Raw genomic sequence first — 27,248 nt, forward strand, 5'->3', positions numbered from 1 at the left:
TTGAATATTAAAAAAAGCTTAAAACGTATGATTAATTAAAGAAAACAGTTGAGTGCAAAACATTATTAGTTTGTAATTGGCTACCAGAAAGCAGCACCTGTTCTAGAAAAAGTACTATGAGTTTGAACAGTTTTAATTTTTAAATTAAAATAAATCTGTTACCTACTAATTCTTTCACAAATTTAATAAAAATGCCAAATTAATATAAAATATAGGTAAATTAATAGAAAAATGTTTAAAATTTAAGTTTATTGAAGTTTTTCTTAATTGTATTATTATAAATTATGCATTTTCTTTTCTTTTTTTTAAGACAAAATTTGCAACTTTTTAGCATAAATCTTACAATTAACTAAATAATGAAATAGAATGCATACATTTTTTTAATATAATTGATTCATAATAAATTGAATTCAAAATATTGAACCACAATGAATTTTACATTTATAATTCCACTATGATCGAAGTTTTTTGGTCTTTAACAAAAAGGCAGCATCACCACAACTCCAGTGTTTTCAAACCTGCAATACAAACATTATTCCATAAAATACAGTGTTAATTGAGTTTAATATTGTGTTTTCAGTGATACTACAAGTTTAAATCCAAATTAAAAATATATCTTCATTCCTTTTTATCGAAAAAGAGAACAAAATTGTTTAAGTCGGGTGTTTTTCAACGTTATGCTTTTTTGTGCACTTTTATGGAGATCAACCCTTGTACAACTGTCCTTGATATTAGATGAAATTTTCAAAATGGAAGAGTTCAAGGACAAAAGCAAAATCTCAGAACTTTACCCCTTAAAAAAAAAAAAAAAAAAAAAGATTAGTTGACTGAAAAAAACGTGAATTTTCTGTTAAATTGCTTTGGAAGCAGAAATAAAATCGATAAAGCTACCTGTAATACAAATTTTCTGCATTCCTGATGTAGTCCAGAATGTGGAAAAGGTAGTGAATCACCACAACATCAGTAAGTACAGATGTGCTTACTGGATGTGAAGAAGAGTCCAACGGTTACTACGAATCAACACCATAATTTTAAACTAATTTCTTTTTAAATATGTATAACAAATAAAGGGGAAACAATTATTCGTTATTCAAATCTCTTTGAGTAATGTTTTCCTGTCTAGGAAACGTTTAAAATAACTTTTTAAAAGGTTGTCAGCACTACTTGCTAGGGTAGTTAAGTTAGTTATTTACCATTTACAAACATCAATAAAAATACTTACTGATTGAATCACTTACGACAAATATAAATAAAACCATACTACATATTATAGCGTTAGCCGAGAATTTAGGCAACTCTGAATCATTAATAAGTAAAACAAAAACTTATTCTTTAGATAAAAAAAAATTCTATGAATATTATTACCTCAACTAAACTTATTATTTGAAACTAATTATTATTCTCCAAATTTTTGCAATATTTTAACCCTAATAATTATTCAATAATTAGTTTGCCGTTATATTAATTAGTTATATAATTATACTCTAATCTAATACAAAAAATAATAAAGTAAATGTCATACATGGAACTAAAGCCATTGACATACCCATGCGATCTAGTGGAAGACTTGAGAACTACAGATGGCTGAGTAGTTAACGTTCTTGCCAATAGAGAGCTCCTAACTGCAATTTTTGCTGCTTTACAACTTTGAATTTTCTGTATTTCAATGTACCAGCAATTTAAAATTTCATGAAATGCATTAATTAGGCCATTATTCAGAACCAAATCTTTGATATAATAGAAATTATAATTTGTTTTAATGATAGAAATTAACATCAACTATAATAGGAAGAAAACCTAGTACCAGTCTTAGACATAATCACTATACAGTTTAAAAAAAATAGTTCTTCTTCCTTTTATATCATTTCAGTCTCCAAAAGCTATGAGCAATATTTCATCTTCAATGATAATTTAACGAATAATTTTCTGACAAATGAGATTGGAAGAAAGATACAAGAATTACATGTATAATTTATGAAATTTGGGTTAATTTGTAAGAAAATTACAATATCATTTTGATATACTTATGAGTATTAATATTTTCAAATCAAACTGAACCTTTTTCCACAACATTAAATGAAAAAAAATAGCTTTATTTAATTGAACGGTGCTACTGAATTTCAATAAAAAATACATTAAAAAATCATAAAAAAGCATTGTTTTGGAAATATATAAACAGAAAAAACATTCAAAATAGGGAATCCTCTTCACTTCAAGATCGAAAACTTAAGTTTCCATCTTCTATAATCTATTTCCAGGCCATAAGTGGATCGTACAATTGCGGTTGGCCTTTTTTAGAAGTATATCAGTAGAAAAAAACATTCAAAAAAGGAAATACTTGTCACTTTGAGGACGAAAAGTGATTTTTCCAACTCTTACAATCTATTACCAGGCCAAAGGTAATTCGAACAATTGTGGGTGGCCTTTTTTAGAATTATATCAGCGGAAAAATCATTGAAAATTGGAAATACTCTGCACTTTGTGAACAAAAAGTGAATTTTCCATACTCTACATTTAGTTTCATGGCTTAATGGTGACTCGTACAATTGCGGAAGGAATCCTCTTAACTTTAAGGACGAAAAGTTAAGTTTCTATCCCCCACATTCTATTTCCAGGCCAAAGGTGGTTCGTGCAAGTTTAATTGGCCATCAAAAATTACTGAACAGCAATTGACTCAGGAATGGCAGTGAAAAGTACGTGATAAACAAGAACCCGAAACTGAGCGGCTGATATTTTCAAAAATCTACATTCAAAATTGACTATTCATAACCATGCAGAGAATCAGGAACTAAGTACAGCAAATTAACCTAAGAAAGAAATTAAAAGATAAAAATCACGGACTAACTAAAGTACTCTACGCTATTTTTAACACACTCAATGTTACAAAACGACTGACTTCAGCAACAAAAGCAGATACATAAATCTTAAGAACAATCCGATAACACATTTCTAAAAGCCAAGACAGCTCTAAAAACGAATATTCACATTCAACGTTGAATATTTAAATTAAACCCTTCTTCTATTTCTTTTATCACGTCCAAATTTTAATAAAGAAACTGGCAAGGTGTATTATTGTTTCAATTAGTAATGCCATCCCCGAAGGTTTTTTCTTTAGTTTTTTACTAAACTCTACAATAAGTGAACAGCAGAATATGGATAGCTTTGAGCTATTCACACTTTTATATGAAATTCCCTATTTTGAATGTTTTTTCTGTTTATATACTTCCAAAACAGGGCCACCATTCTTGTACGAACCACCATTGACCACAAAGTAGATGTAGGGGATGGTATAATCCCTTATCGTCCTCAAAATGAATTGAATTCCCTATTTTTAATGTTTTTTTTATGATTTTTTTTCCTAGCTTTTCGAAAACTTGGCTACATCACTGTTACGGATCATGAGTGGCTTGGATATAAAATGTAGGCGTAGGAAATATAACAGAGGGATCCCTTATATGGACTGTATATCCAAACTGTACGCTTCGTTGTTACTGAACTGGTTGACTGAATGGGCTAAACGGAACGTCTGGAGTGGGTATCATCAGGCAGGCTTTAGGAAATTTCATTCGACAATTGACCATCTATTCTCACTGACCAGCATTATTCATCTAAAATGCATGAAGTCCAAGACTAAAGTTCATGCTTTTTTTGTTGATTTCCAATCAGCATTTGATTGTATTGATCGTAATGCATTGTTTTATAAACTAAGTAATTAGGGTCTCAGTACAAAGTGTCTAAAAGCAATCAAAAGTTTGTACAATGGTACTGAAGCAAGAGTTTGGTGTAATGAAGGTCTGACAGATGAATTTAGGAGAGAGTCGAGTGCGTTAAGCACACTTCTTTTTTCATTATTTCTGCATGATTTACCAGCAAGATTAGAAGGAGGACTGATGATAGGTGGTACGAAAGTAAATATGCTCCTACATGCAGATGACGTTTTCTTGAGTGATCAGCCCAGGCCTTCTCTAAGAAATGATTAAAAATTTGTATAATTATTCCGAAATCTGGAATTTAAAAGTCAATTTATCCAAATCCAAAATTATGCTTTTTAAAAAAGGGGGGAGGTAGAAACAAGGCCAATGAGAGAGGATGTATGGTAGCCAACAAATTGAAGTAATTAAGCAGTATAAGTATCTGTGTGTGAATCTAACCCCTAACTTGAATTTCAAACCACACATTGAGGAGAAATTGGTTTTAGGAAAACGTAGTATAGGAAGTCTATAGAATAACTTCATTTCAAATAATTCCATTGTTCTTACGGGGAGATATAAAATCATTGATGCATTGTTGCGATCCATTGCTTGTTACGGTAGTCAAGAGTGGGGTTCTGTCGCCTTTGAAGATTTGGAAAAACTTAAGAAATATTTCATAAAAAAAAATGTTTAGCCTTCCGATTAATGCCCCTAATTATGCCATTTATTTAGAAACCTGTGAATGTTCACCAACACATTGAGAACACACTTCTCCTATATTCTTAAGATTTTTGCTGAACATCCAGACAGTAGATTAACTCACACGTTGGCGAAGGAGGTCGTTAGAAAGCAATTTTCTGGTTTCAAGATTGGATACATTTGAATGAGTTATATGGTGTTGAATTAGACCGAGCGTATAGTCCTAACTGGAAACCGTAAATGATAACCATTATTAATAAAATAAAATCAGCTGAGAGGTCTGAATTTAAATTTCTTGCTAGAAATGCCGGTTTTCATGAAGTTTATTAAAATTAAATATGATCTAAATTACATGGATCTGAATATTGATCACCCTTCTAAACAAATAATATTTAAAGTGCGAACAGAAGGTATAAATTTAAATTATAAACCATGGACCACTCGAAATTATTTGTGTTCAATGTGCAACATCAGGCCTACAGAAAATACTTTTCATTTCATGACTGAATGCCCCATTATGAGAGAGTTCAGGATCTGATACTTTAATAAGCGCGTGCATAATAAAGAAGAAGTTCTATGCTTACTGAGTGGTTGTAATTGGAGGGCTCTAATTAATTTTCTTAAAATGTGTTATGCGTTATAGGTAGTATTTAGTCAGTGAATTCAACTATTAATTTTATATATTGTATTTTGTTCTCCTACTTTAATTATCATTGCAAAATACCACAGATTCACTAAAAACTAGAATTCTTATATAAATATAGTTTTCTTTTTTCTTCACTTTCCTTTTCATTAAATACTTATCATTAGGTTAATAATTTTTTGTTTAAATGAGATCAAACAGACGGAAATGTACAATTTCATTAATGTTTACAGAAAAAATATGTATATTTTGTTTTCTTAATTCAAATAAAACATTATTATTATTATTACTTCAAAATCTTGCAGATCTTATGTGTATGATCCAACCCTGGCATGAAAATCAAACTCTACTAATCGAAAATAAGGAATTTCTAGTCAAACTAACCAAGAGTTTTCATTTTTCTCTTTTTCCTGAACTTCTACTTCCACAACTAGCCGACCTAATGAGTATGATCCAACCCTGGCATGAAAATCAAACTCTACTAATCGAAAATAAGGAATTTCTAGTCAAACTAGCCAAAAGTTTTCATTTTTCTCTTTTTCCTGAACTTTTACTTCTAAAACTAGCCGACCTAATGAGTATGATCCAACCCTGGCATGAAAATCAAACTCTGTAATTTAAAAATAAGGAATTTCTAGTCAAACAAGCCAAGAGTTTTCATTTTTCTCTTATTCCTGAACTTCTACTTCCAAAACTAGCCGACCTAATGAGTATGATCCAACTCTGGCATGAAAATCAAACTCTGTAAGTTAAAAATAAGGAATTTCTAGTAAAACTAGCAAAGAGTTTTCATTTTTCTCTTTTTCCTGAACTTCTACTTCCAAAACTAGCCGTCCTAATGAGTATGATCCAACCCCTGGCATGAAAATCAAACTCTGCAAGTTAATAATAAGGAATTTCTAGTCAAACTAGCTAAGAGTTTTCATTTTTCTCTTTTTCCTGAACTTCTACTTCTAAAACTAGCCGACCTAATGAGTATGATCCAACCCTGGCATTAAAATCAAACTCTACTAGTTGAATATAAGGAATTTCTAGTCAAACTAGCCAAGAGTTTTCATTTTTCTCTTTTTCCTGAACTTCTACTTCCAAAACTAGCCGACCTAACGAGTATGATCCAACCCTGGCATGAAAATCCAACTCTGCAAATTAATAATAAGGAATTTCTAGTCAAACTAGCCAAGAGTTTTCATTTTTCTCTTTTTCCTGAACTTCTACTTCTAAAACTAGCCGACCTAACGAGTATGATCCAACCCTGGCATGAAAATCAAACTCTGTATGTTAAAAATAAGGAATTTTTAGTCAAACTTGCCAAGAGTTTTCATTTTTTTTCTTTTTCCTGAACTTCTACTTCCGAAACTAGCCGACCTAATGAGTATGATCCAACCCTGGCATTAAAATCAAACTCTGTATGTTAAAAATAAGGAATTTCTAGTCAAACTTGCCAAGAGTTTTCATTTTTTCTCTTTTTCCTGAACTTCTACTTCCAAAACTTGCTGACCTAATGTGTATGATCCAACGCTGGCTTGAAAATCAATGTCTACTAGTTGAATATAAGGAATTTCTAGTCAAACTAGCCAAGAGTTTTCATTTTTCTCTTTTTCCTGAACTTCTACTTCTAAAACTATCCGACCTAATGAGTATGATCCAACCCTGGCATTAAAATCAAACTCTGTATGTTAAAAATAAGGAATTTCTAGTCAAACTTGCCAAGAGTTTTCATTTTTTCTCTTTTTCCTGAACTTCTACTTCCAAAACTAGCTGACCTAATGTGTATGATCCAACCCTGGCTTGAAAATCAATGTCTACTAGTTGAATATAAGGAATTTCTAGTCAAACTAGCCAAGAGTTTTCATTTTTCTCTTTTTCCTGAACTTCTACTTCCAAAACTAGCCGACCTAAAGAGTATGATCCAACCCTGGCATGAAAATCAAACTCTGTAAGTTAAAAATAAGGAATTTGTAATTAAACTATCAAAGAGTTTTCATTTTTCTCTTTTTCCTGAACTACTACTTCCAAAACTAACTGTCCTAATGAGTATGATCCAACCCCTGGCATTAAAATCAAACTCTACTAGTTGAATATAAGGAATTTCTAGTCAAACTAGCGAAGAGTTTTCATTTTTTCTCTTTTTCCTGAACTTCTACTTCCAAAACTAGCTGACCTAATGTGTATGATCCAACCCTGGCATTAAAATCAAACTCTACTAGTTGAATATAAGGAATTTCTAGTCAAACTAGCCAAGAGTTTTCATTTTTCTCTTTTTCCTGAACTTCTACTTCTAAAACTAGCCGACCTAATGAGTATGATCCAACCCTGGCATGAAAATCAAACTCTACTAGTTGAATATAAGGAATTTCTAGTCAAACTAGCCAAGAGTTTTCATTTTTCTCTTTTTCCTGAACTTCTACTTCTAAAACTAGCCGATCTAACGAGTATGATCCAACCCTGGCTTGAAAATCAATCTCTACTAGTTGAATATAAGGAATTTCTAGTCAAACTAGCCAAGAGTTTTCATTTTTCTCTTTTTCCTGAACTTCTACTTCCAAAACTAGCCGACCTAAAGAGTATGATCCAACCCTGGTATGAAAATCAAACTCTGTAAGTTAAAAATAAGGATTTTGTAATTAAACTATCAAAGAGTTTTCATTTTTCTCTTTTTCCTGAACTTCTACTTCCAAAACTAACTGTCCTAATGAGTATGATCCAACCCCTGGCATGAAAATCAAACTCTGCAAGTTAATAATAAGGAATTTCTAGTCAAACTAGCCAAGAGTTTTCATTTTTCTCTTTTTCCTGAACTTCTACTTCTAAAACTAGCCGACCTAATGAGTATGATCCAACCCTGGTTTGAAAATCAATCTCTACTAGTTGAATATAAGGAATTTCTAGTCAAACTAGCCAAGAGTTTTCATTTTTCTCTTTTTCCTGAACTTCTACTTCCAAAACTAGCCGTCCTAATGAGTATGATCCAACCCCTGCCATGAAAATCAAACTCTGTAAGTTAAAGATAAGGAATTTCTAGTCAAACTAGCCAAGAGTTTTCATTTTTCTCTTTTTCCTGAACTTCTACTTCTAAAACTAGCCGACCTAACGAGTATGATCCAACCCTGGCATGAAAATCAAACTCTGCAAGTTAAAGATAAGGAATTTCTAGTCGAACTAGCCAAGAGTTTTCATTTTTCTCTTTTTCCTGAACTTCTACTTCTAAAACTAGCCGACCTGAAGAGTATGATCCAACCCTGGCATTAAAATCAAACTCTACTAGTTGAATATAAGGAATTTCTAGTCAAACTAGCCAAGAGTTTTCATTTTTCTCTTTTTCCTGAACTTCTACTTCTAAAACTAGCCGACCTGAAGAGTATGATCCAACTCTGGCATGAAAATCAAACTCTACTAGTTGAATATAAGGAATTTCTAGTCAAACTAGCCAAGAGTTTTCATTTTTCTCTTTTTCCTGAACTTCTACTTCTAAAACTAGCCGACCTGAAGAGTATGATCCAACCCTGGCATGAAAATCAAACTCTACTAGTTGAATATAAGGAATTTCTAGTCAAACTAGCCAAGAGTTTTCATTTTTCTCTTTTTCCTGAACTTCTACTTCCAAAACTAGCCGTCCTAATGAGTATGATCCAACCCCTGGCATGAAAATCAAACTCTGTAAGTTAAAGATAAGGAATTTCTAGTCAAACTAGCCAAGAGTTTTCATTTTTCTCTTTTTCCTGAACTTCTACTTCTAAAACTAGCCGACCTAAAGAGTATGATCCAACCCTGGCATGAAAATCAAACTCTGCAAGTTAAAGATAAGGAATTTCTAGACGAACTAGCCAAGAGTTTTCATTTTTCTCTTTTTCCTGAACTTCTACTTCTAAAACTAGCCGACCTGAAGAGTATGATCCAACCCTGGCATGAAAATCAAACTCTACTAGTTGAATATAAGGAATTTCTAGTCAAACTAGCCAAGAGTTTTCATTTTTCTCTTTTTCCTGAACTTCTACTTCTAAAACTAGCCGACCTAAAGAGTATGATCCAACCCTGGCATGAAAATCAAACTCTACTAGTTGAATATAAGGAATTTCTAGTCAAACTAGCCAAGAGTTTTCATTTTTCTCTTTTTCCTGAACTTCTACTTCTAAAACTAGCCGACCTAATGAGTATGATCCAACCCTGGCATTAAAATCAAACTCTACTAGTTGAATATAAGGAATTTCTAGTCAAACTAGCCAAGAGTTTTCATTTTTCTCTTTTTCCTGAACTTCTACTTCTAAAACTAGCCGACCTGAAGAGTATGATCCAACTCTGGCATGAAAATCAAACTCTACTAGTTGAATATAAGGAATTTCTAGTCAAACTAGCCAAGAGTTTTCATTTTTCTCTTTTTCCTGAACTTCTACTTCTAAAACTAGCCGACCTGAAGAGTATGATCCAACCCTGGCATGAAAATCAAACTCTACTAGTTGAATATAAGGAATTTCTAGTCAAACTAGCCAAGAGTTTTCATTTTTCTCTTTTTCCTGAACTTCTGCTTCTAAAACTAGCCGACCTAAAGAGTATGATCCAACCCTGGCATGAAAATCAAACTCTACTAGTTGAATATAAGGAATTTCTAGTCAAACTAGCCAAGAGTTTTAATTTTTCTCTTTTTCCTGAACTTCTACTTCTAAAACTAGCCGACCTAATGAGTATGATCCAACCCTGGCATTAAAATCAAACTCTATTAGTTGAATATAAGGAATTTCTAGTCAAACTAGCCAAGAGTTTTCATTTTTCTCTTTTTCCTGAACTTCTACTTCTAAAACTAGCCGACCTGAAGAGTATGATCCAACCCTGGCATGAAAATCAAACTCTACTAGTTGAATATATGGAATTTCTAGTCAAACTAGCCAAGAGTTTTCATTTTTCTCTTTTTCCTGAACTTCTACTTCTAAAACTAGCCGACCTAAAGAGTATGATCCAACCCTGGCATGAAAATCAAACTCTACTAGTTGAATATAAGGAATTCCTAGTCAAACTAGCCAAGAGTTTTCATTTTTCTCTTTTTCCTGAACTTCTACTTCTAAAACTAGCCGACCTAATGAGTATGATCCAACCCTGGCATTAAAATCAAACTCTACTAGTTGAATATAAGGAATTTCTAGTCAAACTAGCCAAGAGTTTTCATTTTTCTCTTTTTCCTGAACTTCTACTTCCAAAACTAGCCGACCTAAAGAGTATGATCCAACCCTGGTATGAAAATCAAACTCTGTAAGTTAAAAATAAGGATTTTGTAATTAAACTATCAAAGAGTTTTCATTTTTCTCTTTTTCCTGAACTTCTACTTCCAAAACTAACTGTCCTAATGAGTATGATCCAACCACTGGCATGAAAATCAAACTCTGCAAGTTAATAATAAGGAATTTCTAGTCAAACTAGCCAAGAGTTTTCATTTTTCTCTTTTTCCTGAACTTCTACTTCTAAAACTAGCCGACCTAATGAGTATGATCCAACCCTGGCTTGAAAATCAATCTCTACTAGTTGAATATAAGGAATTTCTAGTCAAACTAGCCAAGAGTTTTCATTTTTCTCTTTTTCCTGAACTTCTACTTCTAAAACTAGCCGACCTAAAGAGTATGATCCAACCCTGGCATGAAAATCAAACTCTGCAAGTTAAAGATAAGGAATTTCTAGTCGAACTAGCCAAGAGTTTTCATTTTTCTCTTTTTCCTGAACTTCTACTTCTAAAACTAGCCGACCTGAAGAGTATGATCCAACCCTGGCATGAGAATCAAACTCTACTAGTTGAATATAAGGAATTTCTAGTCAAACTAGCCAAGAGTTTTCATTTTTCTCTTTTTCCTGAACTTCTACTTCTAAAACTAGCCGACCTAAAGAGTATGATCCAACCCTGGCATGAAAATCAATCTCTACTAGTTGAATATAAGGAATTTCTAGTCAAACTAGCCAAGAGTTTTCATTTTTCTCTTTTTCCTGAACTTCTACTTCTAAAACTAGCCGACCTAATGAGTATGATCCAACCCTGGCATTAAAATCAAACTCTACTAGTTGAATATAAGGAATTTCTAGTCAAACTAGCCAAGAGTTTTCATTTTTCTCTTTTTCCTGAACTTCTACTTCTAAAACTAGCCGACCTAACGAGTATGATCCAACCCTGGCATTAAAATCAAACTCTACTAGTTGAATATAAGGAATTTCTAGTCAAACTAGCCAAGAGTTTTCATTTTTCTCTTTTTCCTGAACTTCTACTTCTAAAACTAGCCGACCTAATGAATATAAGGAATTTCTAGTCAAACTAGCCAAGAGTCTTCATTTTTCTCTTTTTCCTGAACTTCTACTTCTAAAACTAGCCGACCTAACGAGTATGATCCAACCCTGGCTTGAAAATCAATCTCTACTAGTTGAATATAAGGAATTTCTAGTCAAACTAGCCAAGAGTTTTAATTTTCTCTTTTTCCTGAACTTCTACTTCCAAAACTAGCCGACCTAACGAGTATGATCCAACCCTGGCTTGAAAATCAATCTCTACTAGTTGAATATAAGGAATTTCTAGTCAAACTAGCCGTCCTAATGAGTGTGATCCAACCCCTGGCATGAAAATCTAACTTCAGTACGTAAAGTGTAGTAAATATTTGCCAAACTAATCAAGGTTTTTAATTTTCCCTTTATTTTTTAACTTCTACTTTTAAAATTAGCCTATCTCATTTCTACGTTCTAACCCAGGAATAAAAATCGAATTCTGCAAGTGGAAATTAAGGAATTATTAGTAAAACTGGCAAAGATTTTCTATTTTTTCTCTTTCTATGAATTACTACTTCAAAAACTTGCCGACCTGATATGTATGGTCTAACCCTGCCATGAAAATCGAATTCTCAATGCTAAAAGTAGTTCTTCCTAGTAAGCTTGGCAAAGATTTTCCATTTCTCCCCTTTTCTGTGAAAAACTACAAAGTCAAAAGCTAGCCGATGTAATGTGTATGGTCCATCACTGGCATGAAAATTAAACTCCACTGATAAAAACGTTAAGTCAAGTAACTATTTGCCAAACTAACCAGGTTTTTTATTTTTCCCTTTATTTTTTAACTTCTACTTCTAAAATTACCCATCCTCAATTTAATGTTCCAACCCAGGCATAAAAATCGAATTCTGGAAGTAGACAATAAGGAATTATTAATATAACTAGCAAACATTTCCCATTTCTTCCCTTTTCTATGAACTACAAATTCAAAAACTAGCCGTCCTAAGTCGGTTAGTATGGATGAAGAGAGTCCTAAAAACTGAAAAATTAGGAAATAATCACTAGTTTTACTAGAAGTTCCTTATTTATAACTTGCAAATTTCGATTTTCATGTCAGCGGTTGATCATTCACTTAGTTCGGCAAGATTTGGAAGTAGAAACTAAGGAATACCTGGGTAAAAATGGAAAATCTAGTCCACTTTTAATAGATATAACTTATTTTTAACTTCTAGGGTTCTATTACCGTGCCAGTGGTAGATCATACTCATTAGGTCGCCTAGTTTAGAAAGTAACAGATTAGAGAAAAGGGAAAAATAGAAAATCCTTACTAGGTTTACTACAAATTACTTATTTTTAATTTCCAGAGTTTGATTTTCTCAACACCGTTAGATCATACACATAGATCATAGAAAATAGAAGTTAAGAAATATGGGCAAAAATAGATCATAGCTACGTTTACAAAAAATTAATTATTTGAAATTTCCTGAGTTCGATTTTTATACCAGGTTTGGATCTTACACAATAGGTCAGCAAGTAATGGAACTTAAAATTTAGAAAAATGAGAAAATAAATAGAAAATCTGGGCTAGTTTTACCAGAAAATCCTGTTTCTCACTTTCATGAAAGTAATCACTAGGTTAGCTAGAGATTCCTAACTTTCACATTTTTTATTGTGCCAGATCATCCAACTTAGATCCTCTAGATTCATTAAAAAGAAAAGAAATAAAGAATCGTAAGAGGTTTAAAGTGAAGTTCCTTACTTTCTGGATCAAACATTCGCTTATAGTAACAGAACTACATCACACATCAAGTCGGCTAGTTTTTCACATAGAAGAACTGGAGAATCTTTGACAGCATTACTAGAAATTCCTTATTTTTAAGTTCCAAATTTCGATTTTCATGCCTAAGTTGGTTCATGAACATTAGATTAGCTAATTTTTGAAGTAGCAGTTGTCAAAAAAGAAAGAAAATGGAAAATCTTGGCTAATATTACCAGAATTTCCTTTTATTAAGTTCCAAAGTTCCAATTGCATGCCAGGGTTGGACCTTACACATTGGGTCGGCATGTTTTTGAAGTAGTAGTTCACAGAAAAGGGAAGAAATAGAAAATCTTGGATAGTTCTATCAGAATATCCTTATTTTTTATTTCCAGAGTTCGATTTTCTAGTCAGGGATGGACCATACACATTCGTTCGGCCAGTTTTTGAAGTTGTAGTTCACCGAAAAAAGGATAAATTGTATAGCTATATCAGTTTTATATATAATTAATGAATTTCTACTTCCAAAATTCGATTTGTATGTCTGGGTTGGTACACTGAAATGAGGTCGGCTAGTTTTACAAGTAGAAGTTAAAAAATAAAGAAAAAATAAAAAATCTGGGTTAGTTTGGCAAATAGTTACTTGACTTTATGTTCTGAAGTTTGATTTTCATGCCAGTGATGGACCATACACATTAGATCGGCTGGTTTCTGAAGTAGTAGTTCACAGAAAAGGGAAGAAATGTAAAATCTTGGTTAGTTTTACAAGAATATCCTTATTTCTTAATTCCAGAGTTCGATTTTCATGCCAGGGTTGGACCTTACACATTAGGTCGTCTAGTTATTGAAGTAGTAGTTCAAAGAAAAGGGATAAATGGTACAGCTTTTACAGTTTCACCAATAATTAATGAATTTCTACTTCCAAAATTCGATTTTTATGCCTGGGTTGGTACATTGAAATGTGGTCGTCTACTTTCAGAAGTAGAAGTTAAAAAATATAAGAAAAATAAAAAATGTGGGTTAAGTTGGCATAAATTCACTTGACTGTGTTCTGAAGTTTAATTTTCATGCCAGTGTTGGACCATACTTAATAGGTCGGCTTGTTTCTGAAGTAACAGTAATAATAATAATAATAATAATAACAATAATAATAATGTTTTACTAAAGAATAACAGTACATATCACAAAAAAAAAACGTTAGTTACAAAAAAGTAAAATAGAATAAAAATAAAAAATAAAATGTAGTATTTGAAAATTAATCATAATTAAATTCTCTAACATAGATCTATAGGAGAGTGCATATTTTATATTTACATAATGCTTGTCAACTTTCGTTCAGTACATTTATTAAAATATTTTTTTCGATATTTTAAAATTGGACAGACTGCAATAAGGTGGGTTACATTTTCTATTTGATTAAAATTATGAAGTAATATTTATAACATAATGAGAAAAACTGACATAATTCTAATTTAAAAGGCCTGTAATTTGAATAGAACAGTTCGCAACAAGCTTTTAAAATCAACTTCAAATCATTTAACGACAAAGAATCAAAATAATTACAGTTATAATTTAATTTAGGATACAGCCCATGAAAAACTCCATTTCTTGCTTTTTCTATTGCCATTTGTTTTCATCTGCCTCAATACTGTTCAACAACTTATCTATCGTAAATTCTTTTCCCATTCAGAAAAGGGAATGGCAATATAATTTCTTTCACGCATCAAACCAATATATTTTAATTTTAATTTCTCCAACAACTACATGTGGCAGTCTAAATTCTGGTAGTTTTAAAAATTTTAAAATATATTTAAGGGTTTCTGAAGTAGTGCTTCATAGAAAAGAGAAGAAGTGTAAAATCTTGGCTAGATTTACGAGAAATTCCTTACTTTTTAAGTTCCAAAATTCTATTTTCATGCTATTGTTGGACCATGCACATTAGGTCGGCTAGTTTTTGTAGTAGTAGTTCAAAGAAAAGGGGGAAAAATGGATAATCTTTGCCAGTTATAAATTAATTCCTTATTTTGTACTTCCAGAGTTCGATTTTTATGCCATGGTTGGAACATTGATCACGCCGACACGGTCAGTTAGAATAGTAGTGTCTTTTGTAAAATAACTCTAGACGTCAATCTATTGGAGTTGCCACGGAATACAAAATCATCTGCAAACACCATTGTAAATGATTGGGCAAGGAAACAAAAAGTTGCTCTTCAAGTATACTTATGGGTATTTTTCAAAAGTTGTACATCAGGGATATTTATGGTTGGAATTCCCTCAGAACTTCCCAGAAAATACAAAGAAAATGCCCCTTCCCGCTTTTCTAAAAATCCACTACATCTAAAAGGAAGAAATAAGAATACCCTAAAAAAAAAAAGGAAGAAGTATCATTTGCATTTATAAACATCAATTGTATATTTGAATATGCGAATAAATAATTGAAAGATCAACAAATCCGCCAGATCAGGCAGCATAATCCCTAGATTCGTAACAGCTATCATCAGCAATAATATTCTTTGCTGCCATGAAGTACATATATTTTCAAATTTGACACTTTGTTGGTTTGTTGTACGGAAAATCAATCTTAACCGTTAAATACTTTGCCAATATCCCAATGTTATATGAAAGGCTAATGGATGTCAAATGCCTGGTCACTGTTGACGATCTCCTAACTTCCTCAAACGTATCTTCAGCTGTACTAGAGATGTAGTATCTTCTCATCCTCTCCGTTAAAAAGGGGGCATGTTAAGTGATAACTCAACATTAGCCTCTTAATCAGCAGATACATACTATCTAATAACCAAATAAACAAGTTAGATAGTGCAGTTTAAAAAGAATGCAGTAATTTTATTTAACCAATCAAATTGTATGGGGCGAAAAATTGTCTTTTCATGCACAGAATTGGTTCTTTTTTTAAAAAAAAAAAAAAAAAAAAAAAGAAAACACTTTTTAAAAAATAAATTTAGAAGTAATTAAGACATTAAATGAGATCATTTAGTTTGTCACTATTGATCTTTAACGTAAGTTTTTTTTAACTATCTGCGATGTAACAGTTGAAACACATTTAAATACATAATGACCTCTATATGTATTGTAAGTGGTAAAAGAGAAACGGAAAGTGATATGAGTCATCCAACCATAAGTGCTAAACAATTCCAGTCTTTATCGGGTATAGAAGTGGTATCTACTAAGATTATATCATAAAAAAAGGAAATATTTTGTTAATCAGCTAATCCGATTTTCACAAAACTTAAGCGAGCTAAAAAGCCGGTGGTGGATATTAAACCTAGCCACCAGAATCGATATCGCCACTACTCTGAATATTTTTTAAGAATTTAATCAATCTTGCATCTCGTTTTGCGGGTAACTTTTAATTTATAAGAGTCAACTTGTAGTGCATTAAATAAATAACAATAAAATCACTATTTACATGTAGATGAAATTCAATAAATATACAACCAACATATAAATAAATAAATAAATAGATATATATAAAAACAACAATGAGGGGAATGCCCAGTCAATATAAAAGACATACATATTGACCTCGTCACTAATCCATAATTACACAGTCACCTTAGGATTTAAGCACCGTAGATATGGTGATGCAGAATTCTCAAGGAGTCCAAAATAATTGACTCAGCAAGATTGTGGAGGCCGGTAGAGTAACATACTAAAAGTAATCACCTATTTTTCAGGCTGGACCTAACGTCCTACTACCAATTAGGTGTCGTGGACGGGGGCGGAAGCTCATACTTTACTATAAACACTTTTTTCCAAACAAATAAAAAGTAATCATACGCGGGATTCGAACTGGGGGGATCTCCCACTTACAAAGCCACGCTCTTGACCACTTAACCAACATCCACCCCTTCGACATTTTTTACTTTAATTTAATCAACCAGTCCATATTCTGGTATAGATTCATGTTAAATTGAAATACACCAGTTTCAACTATATCCATAGAGTGTGATATGTGAAATCATCCGGTTCTTTTGTAGCCATAGTGAAACTGAATTTACACCATGAACTTAACGTGTTATATTTATGCTCATTGTTGAGGACTTACACGATTTGTTTTCAGTCTTTGAACTGATTACCTGAATTATCAACATATTTTCTCTTTCAGACTCTAAATGTGCCAGACTGGATTACAAATCTATCACTACAGAATCTAGAGGATTTGCGGTGGCATAGGTATGCTTGACACCACAATCCTAATCTAAACCTAGGTTCTTTTATTTAGACAAAGGCTAATTTATTTTTATTTTTAAACTTAAGAACATTGTATCATTAAATAATTAGAAAAAAATATATACATTACTTACTTCGAAATTTAAACTGAAATAATCTCCAGCTCTATAGTTATGACCAAAAATAACCCCGAGATTTCAGCCAATATCAAAAAGCAGTCAGTCTGTGATGTGAGATCATCCACGCTTCACCAAGATGTGAAGAAACAATAAAAAAAAAAACCTCTCCAGCATCCATTTTGCACGCCATTTCCCCTCAATCTGCTCTCCAAATTCCTATTTTAATAAATATGTATAAAAATTGTGCAAAAAGACTTCAAAAATAGCATCGAAAATTCTCCAGAATAAAATAATTATAAAAATTAAAAACAAAAAATATTAAATATTCCTAATTAATATATTTTTTATTATTCACTTTCCCATTGTGCCCTTTCTTCTGACCACAATCCAGTTATTCTCAATCTAGGTGGAAACATACTTGTTGCACCAATTACGGGAAGTTACAAAGAGTTCAAAACAAATGCTTAAGGCTGGTTGGGTCATATCCCCGGGTGGACACCCATAGACTACATGCATGCAGCACTTGATGTTGCCAGCGTGCCAACATTTATCTACAATGCTACGGAAAACTTTGTAACTTCCTGTACACATAGTCCCTACCCACATATAAAAAGTATTGTAGAGTACAACTTAAGTTCACTCAGTTATAAAAAATACAAACATAAAAGGTTTAATTAACTGTAATTAACTTGCTTTAATTAACTGTAAGTAGTAAGGTTTTTTTTTTAGTTTTTTGCCTTAGTATTAAGTTCGACTTATATCAACCAATGTAAATATTGATATATTGAGGAGAGTATACAGGCACTGCAGCCTGAAACCTCCTTTTATATATATTTGTATAAAAAAAATTTAAATTGTAAATAAACTTTTCAAATTCAAATTGTTCATTTAAGTTCTTATAAAATTAAGATGTCAATATATTCTCAGAATTAATATGTAATTAATTAATGCAACTTAAAAAGCCAAAGTTCTGTAACATTTCTGCTGACTTCTTCTTTGTTAGTTTCCGTTTTTGATAAAGTTCTTTTAGTTGAGATGGTTTCGCTGTGAATTAGACGATAATTTTATTATTTATAGATAAATATAATTAACTTTAAGCCCATTATTGATTATTGTAATTGCTGAATTATTCTAATAAGTGTTAGAAAAGATTCTGATCATATCCTACAACAGTTTTAAGAACTTATATTTCTTTTAACTTAACTGAACTAAGGCAATGGTCGTTAATAGCAAGGACTCCTAGTTTTCCCTAATTTCGTCTCCTTCTTCAGCTTTACATCCTTACATCTACGCCGCAAGATCTTCCTTGAAGTCACCTTGCTGATCCATCCCTTCCGGGTTATTCAGCTAGCACAGCTTTTTTGCGAATCTATCCAACGGCGTTCTCTACACTTCCAAATCCAAACATCAGCACAACTGTAATCTGCTTCGCCAAATAATTGTTTCCCAATCCTAGAGAAAGGAGTAAGTATTATTTTTCTGGGCAATACAGGAATGATGTTTGGTTTCTACTTACGTACAGCTTCCTTAGCTTATTTTGAATTACAAGATAAGAAAAATTATTCTTATCTGGGTAACGTGTAAAATAAAATATTGATCAACTAGGTAAGAAGAAAAAAATTATTGACTGCAATAGAAATGCAACCATAAATCTAATTTAAAACTCATTCCTAAATAATTAATGTGGATATTTGCTTTTCTCACTGCTAAAGCTGTGGAAGAATCCGTGGTTTAACCTGAATCTTAATAGTTCAATGATCTGGGCTGCCTGTCTACTGTTCAGTGGCAAAACCCCAAAAAAAACAATCTTTTTCAGGAATGGCAAACAAATCCCAAGCTGTAATAATAGCCCAAAAACAAATTTCTGGTAACAGAATTCTATTTTCGCAGCTAATTGGAGCAAAAAAGCTTCCATTGCTTTAATCAAAATTCATCAATTTCAAATAAAATTGTATTTAATTAAAAAGTAACTATTTTAAATTTCTCACATTTTTTTTTTAATCAGTTAAGCTTCCTTCTGTTGACTAACAAGAAACTTTCTCTGCAGTTCATAGATCTGGCGTGCAAAAGAATTCCACAGTCCTGAAGTCCTGCAGTAAGCTCCGAAGGGTCAATTTACAGGGCTGGGTTGAACTACTTCCAAAATACCCTTATCACAGCTCACAGGGTCATTCTCTACAATTGGATCTCACCATTCCAAGATACTGTATCCAAAGCAGGGTCCAAAAGCCAACTGCTAGCAACAGAATTGCATTTGTGAAGCTAATAGGAACAAAAATGCTCCCATTGCTCAAATCAAAATTCACCAATAATAATGAATAGATATTAATTTCAATTTAATCAAAGACAATTTTAAATTTCTCACTCCTCGTTCTGGTAAAAGGAATAAATCCGAGAAGCTAAAAAGGAACTACCTGAAACAGTTTATAGATATCCGTTTCTTTTGGGTACAGCTTCAGGTCAAGAGATAAACCAATTGTAAGATAAGAGGTACCTTCAATCTATGCAGAATCAATTTTTCACAGGATCATTCTTCACAGCTTGAAATTAAAAATTCCTGGCTATGGTCTTACCGAGCTGAGTCTGCGCTCCAAAAGTCAATTGCTGAAAATAAAACATTTTTTCGTGAGGCTATTAAGATCAAATGACACATATTGCACCAAAATGCAAGGTATTTGACGTGTACAAACCAAAAATTAATTCAACTTATAGAGCATGCATTTCTCAATGATTTTAGGAATAGATACTATTTAAAACTATATCCAAAAATGAATACCTTTTCTTAATGAAATTGTTCCGAAAATTAATTTAATAGATAAAATAGTAATTAGAAACCAATTAGCTGTGATGAAATAGCAGTTTTTCCTTTAAAATGTGAATCATCAAATCTCCATGTAACCTTTAAAGAGAAACATTTTAAAACAAAAAAATAGAATTTTCAATTAGTAATAATTAATTATATTAAAATTTTCATTCAATTTCTGTTTTGCTGTTTCACAGAGTTTTCACTGGAATTACACTCTACTAGAACCAATAATTTACAATAATTTCTATCCCCACCTCTTTTTATTAAATGAAAAACGTTCTCCAAAATAACAAGAAAAATAATTAAATAACTTACGTTAATTCTACTTTGTTGGATGTTCAATTTTCTCTTGAATATCTGTCTATATAAATGGTTGCTTAATAAGAACCCACATTTTAAAAAATGTGTCTCTGTTGGACAAAAAAAATTAAATGGGCTAGCAAGCACAACTTTAGAATTAATAATAATTATTTTATACTGATATAATTATCTTAATAAATTGTGGTTTTCTTTTTTCAAAAAAAAAAATAACAAAATGACAAAATATTTATTTACTTACGTAATTAAATTAATAATTTTCTTTTCATTTTTTAAAAATAATTATTAATAATTAGAATCTTTTTCTATTTGGTTCAATAAATATTTTTCTACATTTTAAATGAATAAATTTGATCCAATTCAAATAGTAGCTAATCATTTCTTTCATCTTTAGAAAAGACATAATTAAATTATAATTTAAAATTCAGGGTTGTTTTTAGGCAGCCATTTACTTTTACTTTAGAAAGAAACACAGCCTTTATAAATCTATTACGTCACAAAATAAATCTAAAAGCTTCCTTTTCTTTACTTAATTCTTCCTAATTAAAAGATCAATTCTGATTGGTCCACGTATGTATGTAATATTCATCCACATAAAACTTCAACTTCAAGTGACAATACAAAAAAAATAATCCCTGAATATTGAGTTTATTAATGTATAATTTTTAAAAAAGACCATATCAGAAATTCTTTTTCATTTTTTTACAATAGAATGTGTATAAATTTTCTAGTTTAAAAACAATTTTTTTAAAAATATAAGCTAAGACAAGAGGCTGTCGCAGCAAGTGCAAAGCCCCCTTCTCCTACCTGCTCTGGACCTGTGAAGATCAGCCCTGCTGTGAGTCGTTTTTTTAAAATTAATTAATAGGAAAAATTTCCCAATTTCCATCTAATTTTACTTAAAACTTGTTTATTGTGTTATAAGCTTCAAAGTGATATATAATTTTTCATATTTTCCCATTGATTGACATTAGAAAAATGTGTTTAAAGAAAATTCAATTTGACTGAGAGAGAATCCAATATGGCCAGCCAAATTGAATAAATTAATTAATAGAAAAAATTTCCCAATTTCCATCTAATTTTACTTAAAACTTGTTTATTGTGTTATAAGCTTTAAAGTGATATATAATTTTGCACATTTTACCATTGATTGATATTAGAAAAATGTGTTTAAAGAAAATTCCAATTTGACTGAGAGAGAGAATCAAATATGGCCAGCCAAATGAAATTGAATTTCATTTTTTTAAAACTTGTTTTCACAACTTCCAATCCCAAAAACTTTTTAAAAATGTTTAATCCATTCAATATTAACTATTTAAAATATTTTTTTAATAATTTTCTTTTTTTATTTTAAAAAGTGAAAATCGACCTATTGCGCAATCATCCGTGAATTTTAATTTTTTCCCAATTTTCTTTTGCAAATTCTTTAATAATCCAAATAAAAAATGTTAACCCTTTATCCTTTTATAAATATTTTACTATAATTTTTCTAGAATTATTAATTTTTTTAATCAAAAATCTAAAATTAGCCCCTCTCGCTAATCCCCGTGATTTAAAGAATTTTTTTATATTTTACTTGCTCTCCCTAATTCTTTAAAAATCTAGCTAGAAAATATTAATACTTGTTCTTTTTATTTATATAAAATGTCTAAATTTATTCCAGAAAAAATTAGGAGCAGGAAAAAAATTTCCTAAGAAGAAAAGTCTAATGCAACATTTTAGTTAATTTATTCGACACTGAGAATATATGATCCAGATTCATCCCTCAAAATGGTCACCAAAGTATCAAAGTGGAAAAAAATATTTGATAAAAATTTAAGTTTCTTCATTACAATTTATATCTTCAAGAATTTATAGAATGTTTCTACAATTTTTTCAATTTATTTTTTTGGAATTTATAGAATTGAAGTGTTCATTTTTTAGACCCTTAGATTGTCTCTTGGTATTGCAATAATTGAAATTTTATTTAGGTCTGTCCATTTTAAAATTGTTAAGTTTCGATTTTGTCTCGCTAATTCTTAAAAAGTTCAAATTAAAAATTATTATTACCTTTTTCTAAATATTTTACTATAATTTGCTAGAATTATTAATTTTTTATTCAAAAATCTAAAATAGGCCCCTCTCGCTAATTTCCGTGATATAAAGAATTTTATTTTATTTTGTCTCACAATTCTTCAATAATCCAACTCAATCTTTTTAATAATTTTATGTGTTTTCTAATTATTTGTATTATTTCAGAAAAGATATGAGCTCGAGAAAAGAAGAAATTAAAAATTAAGTTTTTCCTAAGAAGAAAAACCGAAGGTAAGATAAAAAAAAAAATATATACTTTTTACGTATTTTTAAATTTAAATTTTTTGAAATTATTTTTTACAATATATAATAAATTTTAGCATAATAAAAAATAAAAATTAATAAATATATATATTTTGCATTTTTTATTAATATTTTAATTCTAATTTCAGATGGGAGAATTTTTCTATTGCAACAGTTTGGTTAATTGATTGAACAAGGAGAATATGATCCTGATTCATCCCACAAAATGGTCTCAAAAAAAAATGTATCAAAGTAAGAGGAAAAAACTATTTGATAAATTTATGATTTTTTCTATTTTTTTTAAATATTTTATTTTTTATATAGAATTTTCAAAATTAAAACGTTTTTCTTTCTAGACCCTTAGATTGTCTGATAGTATTGCAATAATTTGAAATTTTAGGTCTGTACATAATGTTAGGATTGATTCTTAAATTCAATTCCTAACTGTTATGGCCTAAAATAAGATAAATTTTGTAAACTTAAAAAACAATCATTAATTTTGAAAATGGATATATAAAGAAATAAGAAAAAAAAATAGAAATAATAAAATATATATATCAATTAGTCTAAATTTGACTTGCCAAGGATCTGTAAAAAGAATATTTTTTTTTGTTCCTTAATTCTATCGTTTCAAGAACAAATTTCCTTGCAGTTAAAAACAAAAATAGAGTTAGTAATACATTTTCATTTCCAAATTGGAAAATCCAAAATATATTACCATCTCATTTTAAGTGGAAAGTTTTCCATAACTTTTGCTACAAAGACAGGGAAACACTTTGTTGTTGAAACGTTGGGAATTAAAAAATATATTTTGTGGTTACCTGGACCTCCCAACATCTACTTTTCCCAATGATAGCCATTCATTCGCACATGATTGTTCTGGAATAACGTACGGATTTATCCAGAACAATCTGAACATGAGTAGCCCACCAGATGGTCAAGATCTGCCGGCAAATAAATTTATTTCATGGGAGGGGAGGAAGAGTGATACGACCGGAACCATCGGAAATACTCGCCAAGAGTCTGGAATTATAGTTTATTTTTAATAATGGTTTTTATTTTTTTACAGATAGTGTTTTTTTTTAATTAAATAAATATAAAAAAATTAGTACACATTATTTTTTTGTCTTTTTTATCTAATTATACTTGAATTTGCAATATTTCGACCTACTTGGTACAACATAGCTTAGATTTTTTTTGTTTTTTTTTCAAGCTAACTTAATTTCTTAGCAATATTTTCCTATAATAACTTTTCTTATTTTTTTTTAGATGAATATTCTCCTCTATTTGAAAATCCTTTTATATAATATTCTTTTTTTTTCACTTTGTAAGTTGCGTCCCGTTTGTGCCCAATATTCGAAGTTGTGTTTTCATTTTTTTTTTCCCCCCTTCCGAAGTCTGAGTTGATTTAATCCATGGGAATGAATCGTACCCTTAAAAAATGGATTAAAACAACCAAGACTCAACTGAAAAAAAAAAACAACCTGGAATACAGGGCACTAGGGGGATTATCTTTTCCATGAAGGGAAAATTAAAAAACTCTGTAAAATAAAAAGAATCAAAAGAAAAAAGAATACTACAAAAAAAGGATTATCGAATAGTATAGTGAGGAATTTTTATTCTCAAATAATAAGGAAAATTATGCAGAAAAACAGGATTAAGAACGTTAACTCATGCTAGATAAATGACGAATTAGGTGATTTTCTTTTTCTTTTTAACATTTAATGAATATAGAAATAATTGCTTTAACAAAATAGAGATTAAGGATATTAACAAAAGCGTGGCCTAAAATGAAAATCCTCCAATAAGCTCTCCCCCTATTTTCCAAAAAATTAATAGAAACAGACAGCTGCTGATGGAATGACAGAGCAAAACTGGAAAACTACAGAATCTGAATTGCTTTCGCTTTTCATTGATTTAGGGGATTTTCTTATTATTATGTATATGACACATGCAGCCGTTTATATTTTGTAGCTGGTGTACTTTTTTGTACGTAATAGGTTATAACAATTTTTTAATTAAATTTATGTAGGATAATACTAATCATAATTGCAGTAAGAACAATTACAGAACTTTCTCTTTCAATTGCACTCATTTCAAGTTGCATACCATTGCACTTCCAATAAATATGCACCATATCTCCGAGAACTCTTATCTTGTTTTTACGAAAAAGTGATTGTTCATTTATTTTATGAGTGGGAAGATTGAAGAAGAAAAAAAATTTCTATTCACCGTAAGTGTACTTCCAATTATGGGAGGATTTCGCTTAAGACAGTTACAATCCTATTGTAAGGCACCCGGACAAGTAATTGACAGTATCGAGTTTTATTTAATTTTCCGACACAGAAAACCCACCAAAAAAAGTGTGGTTCTGGTGAAAACTCCAATATAGAAAATATAAAAAACAGAAAATAAACTTACAAGAATAATTTTGCTTTGTGGCTATTTCCAAATTGTTGAATTAGATTAAATTTTGAATTCGTTGATTCCACCGCCAAAACCATAAATTGATTATTCATTTATTTTGAATAAAATTACACAATTTGTTTCAAAATTTTTAAAAACCATTAAAACTGTAATTTGAAAACACTAATTCACTGAAATTGCACTTATGTATGTATTAGCATAACCTCACCAGCATCACACTAGAATAAAAAACCTCTCAACACTTGGGATAGTAAAAAGACTGAATTCCACCACTAATGATAATAATCATAACAGAAGCAAATAACTTGGAAAACGAAATCACTTATAGAATTTAAAAACTTAACATTTTAACAAACTTTTAATATTTTTACATGGACTTCACAATACTCAGCTTCATACGTACAAAGTCAGATAAGTAACTGCGAAAATTATATCCCCACTCCACACAGTCATAAAGTGTTTAGTCGTACGCCATTGGTTAAAAACATGTTTATTTCTCCATCTTTAGACCTAAGCCCTTCTTGGTAAACCAAATTAATAACATCCTTTCTGTAAGTAATAAGAAATAAGGGAACTGTAGACTTTATAATAAAAATAAAATACATACAATCTGCTGGTGTAATTCAACCTTTTAACTTTTCTATGATTAATTTTGGAAAATGCCTCGTAACTGTAAAGATATAATTTACATACATTCAGATCAATAACTTATTTTATTTATTTTGTAATCATTTATTGAAATTTACAACTGCAACAATTGTTGCAAGTGTGTTCGGCACATGATAGCACTATGTCAGAATTATTTTTAATGGAGACGTCACCCAGTTGTGTCAATTCATTATCATGAACTTATATCTTTACTGATATCATGATGAGAGTAGATCGCGAAGCCATCTTCACATCAATCTCCTTGGAGCATTACCTGGTAAAGCTCGGAAATGGATAGGTGTTCGTTGTAAAAGATTTAGGATGAGCTGCTGTTGAGTAATGCGATTTTGAAAAAAAATGAGTTTTCTCCAGATCTTTGAGTGAAAGGGATTTTGAGGTCATTATGGCTTTGTGTGAGGTTAGATATATTAAAATGGTATTTTTTGACTGTCAATAACTGGTTGCTTTGAGAATTGGAACATTTGGTCGATCACCATACTTACAGCGCCGTTTTACCAAAAATAGGGCGGGGTTAAAGTTATTTAGGTTGAGGGATGATGGTTAGTTTCTTGCCTCTTCAGTGAAGAATGGGGGGGGGGATTCCAAGTCAACCATTTTGTCTAGCTACAGTCTAAGGTGGCGTATTTTGACTACAGTTGGTATGACAATTGGCTCATGAAGATGGGGAAACTTTTATTTGTATACTTTTTTGCGCATTTCTTTTCACGTCATTTTTATGTAATATTGGTGGTACATTCTTGTTTCTTTCAGAATCCAGACAATGATAAATATATTTTGAAGTTTTATTGCAAAAGTTTGAATTTTCAAGGAGCACAGTATGAAAAAGTTAAAGGAGTGTTTACACCAAATTTCGCAAATATAGTTCAATATTTTTTTTCATATTGCAATCGTGTCTAATTTTGGATATCGATTTCCACTGGGAATTTGAAGGACCCCCTCTTTCTCTACAAAAAAAAGAAAGTGCATTTTCTTTCAGTGTGTGTATTTTCTCTTAATAATGATAAGAGAAAGTAATTATGGGTTTCTCTCTTTGATGATAGATGATGTCACAAGACGTCGAATATTACGACATTGGGTCACCCAGCAATTCCTTCGGCTAGATATCTGCGTGACCCTCCACATTAGCTCTTTCCACTTCTCTTCTTAAGATTCGACATTAGTTTTCTTCTTTTTTATCACGATTTTTTTTAAATTTAATTTATGGAGTCTATCTTTTGGTTTAAATCTTGATTAACATGACAGCGTGCGATAAAAAATAATTTAATTCTTTTCCATGGAGTTTTGATTTCATTATTGTTGGATTAAATGGTCTTTGTAGAAGCTTTGGGTATCGTTTCAGCAGGACTAGCTCCAGAATAACGCTCTGGAGAGAGAGAGTGTACAT

General features: G+C 30.9%; 2 long non-coding RNA genes across 16 annotated transcripts in view; one reads left to right on the forward strand and one right to left on the reverse strand.

Annotated features, from left to right (window-relative positions):
* Window positions 1-641: 641 nt before the first annotated feature.
* Window positions 642-27,248, reverse strand: part of LOC141458876 (uncharacterized) — a 125,719-nt gene continuing 99,112 nt past the window's right edge. For 2 of the 15 annotated variants that reach the window (XR_012461248.1, XR_012461246.1), the window contains exons 4-9: window positions 20,105-20,227; window positions 19,743-19,932; window positions 19,317-19,561; window positions 17,344-18,780; window positions 892-15,808; window positions 642-793 (exon numbers count right to left, since the gene is read on the reverse strand). This is a non-coding gene — a long non-coding RNA (uncharacterized lncRNA). The other 13 variants (XR_012461241.1, XR_012461249.1, XR_012461240.1 and 10 more) reach the window with 13 other exon arrangements.
* LOC141458878 (uncharacterized) lies at window positions 21,166-23,886 on the forward strand. The gene is made up of 4 exons (XR_012461254.1): window positions 21,166-21,290; window positions 22,116-22,242; window positions 22,691-22,756; window positions 22,918-23,886. It is a non-coding gene; the product is annotated as an uncharacterized lncRNA (long non-coding RNA).

Source organism: Rhodnius prolixus, unplaced genomic scaffold (assembly GCF_049639745.1).
Source record: "Rhodnius prolixus isolate KJV_2025 unplaced genomic scaffold, Rpr scaffold_5, whole genome shotgun sequence".
Classification (NCBI taxonomy): Eukaryota; Metazoa; Arthropoda; class Insecta; order Hemiptera; family Reduviidae; genus Rhodnius; species Rhodnius prolixus.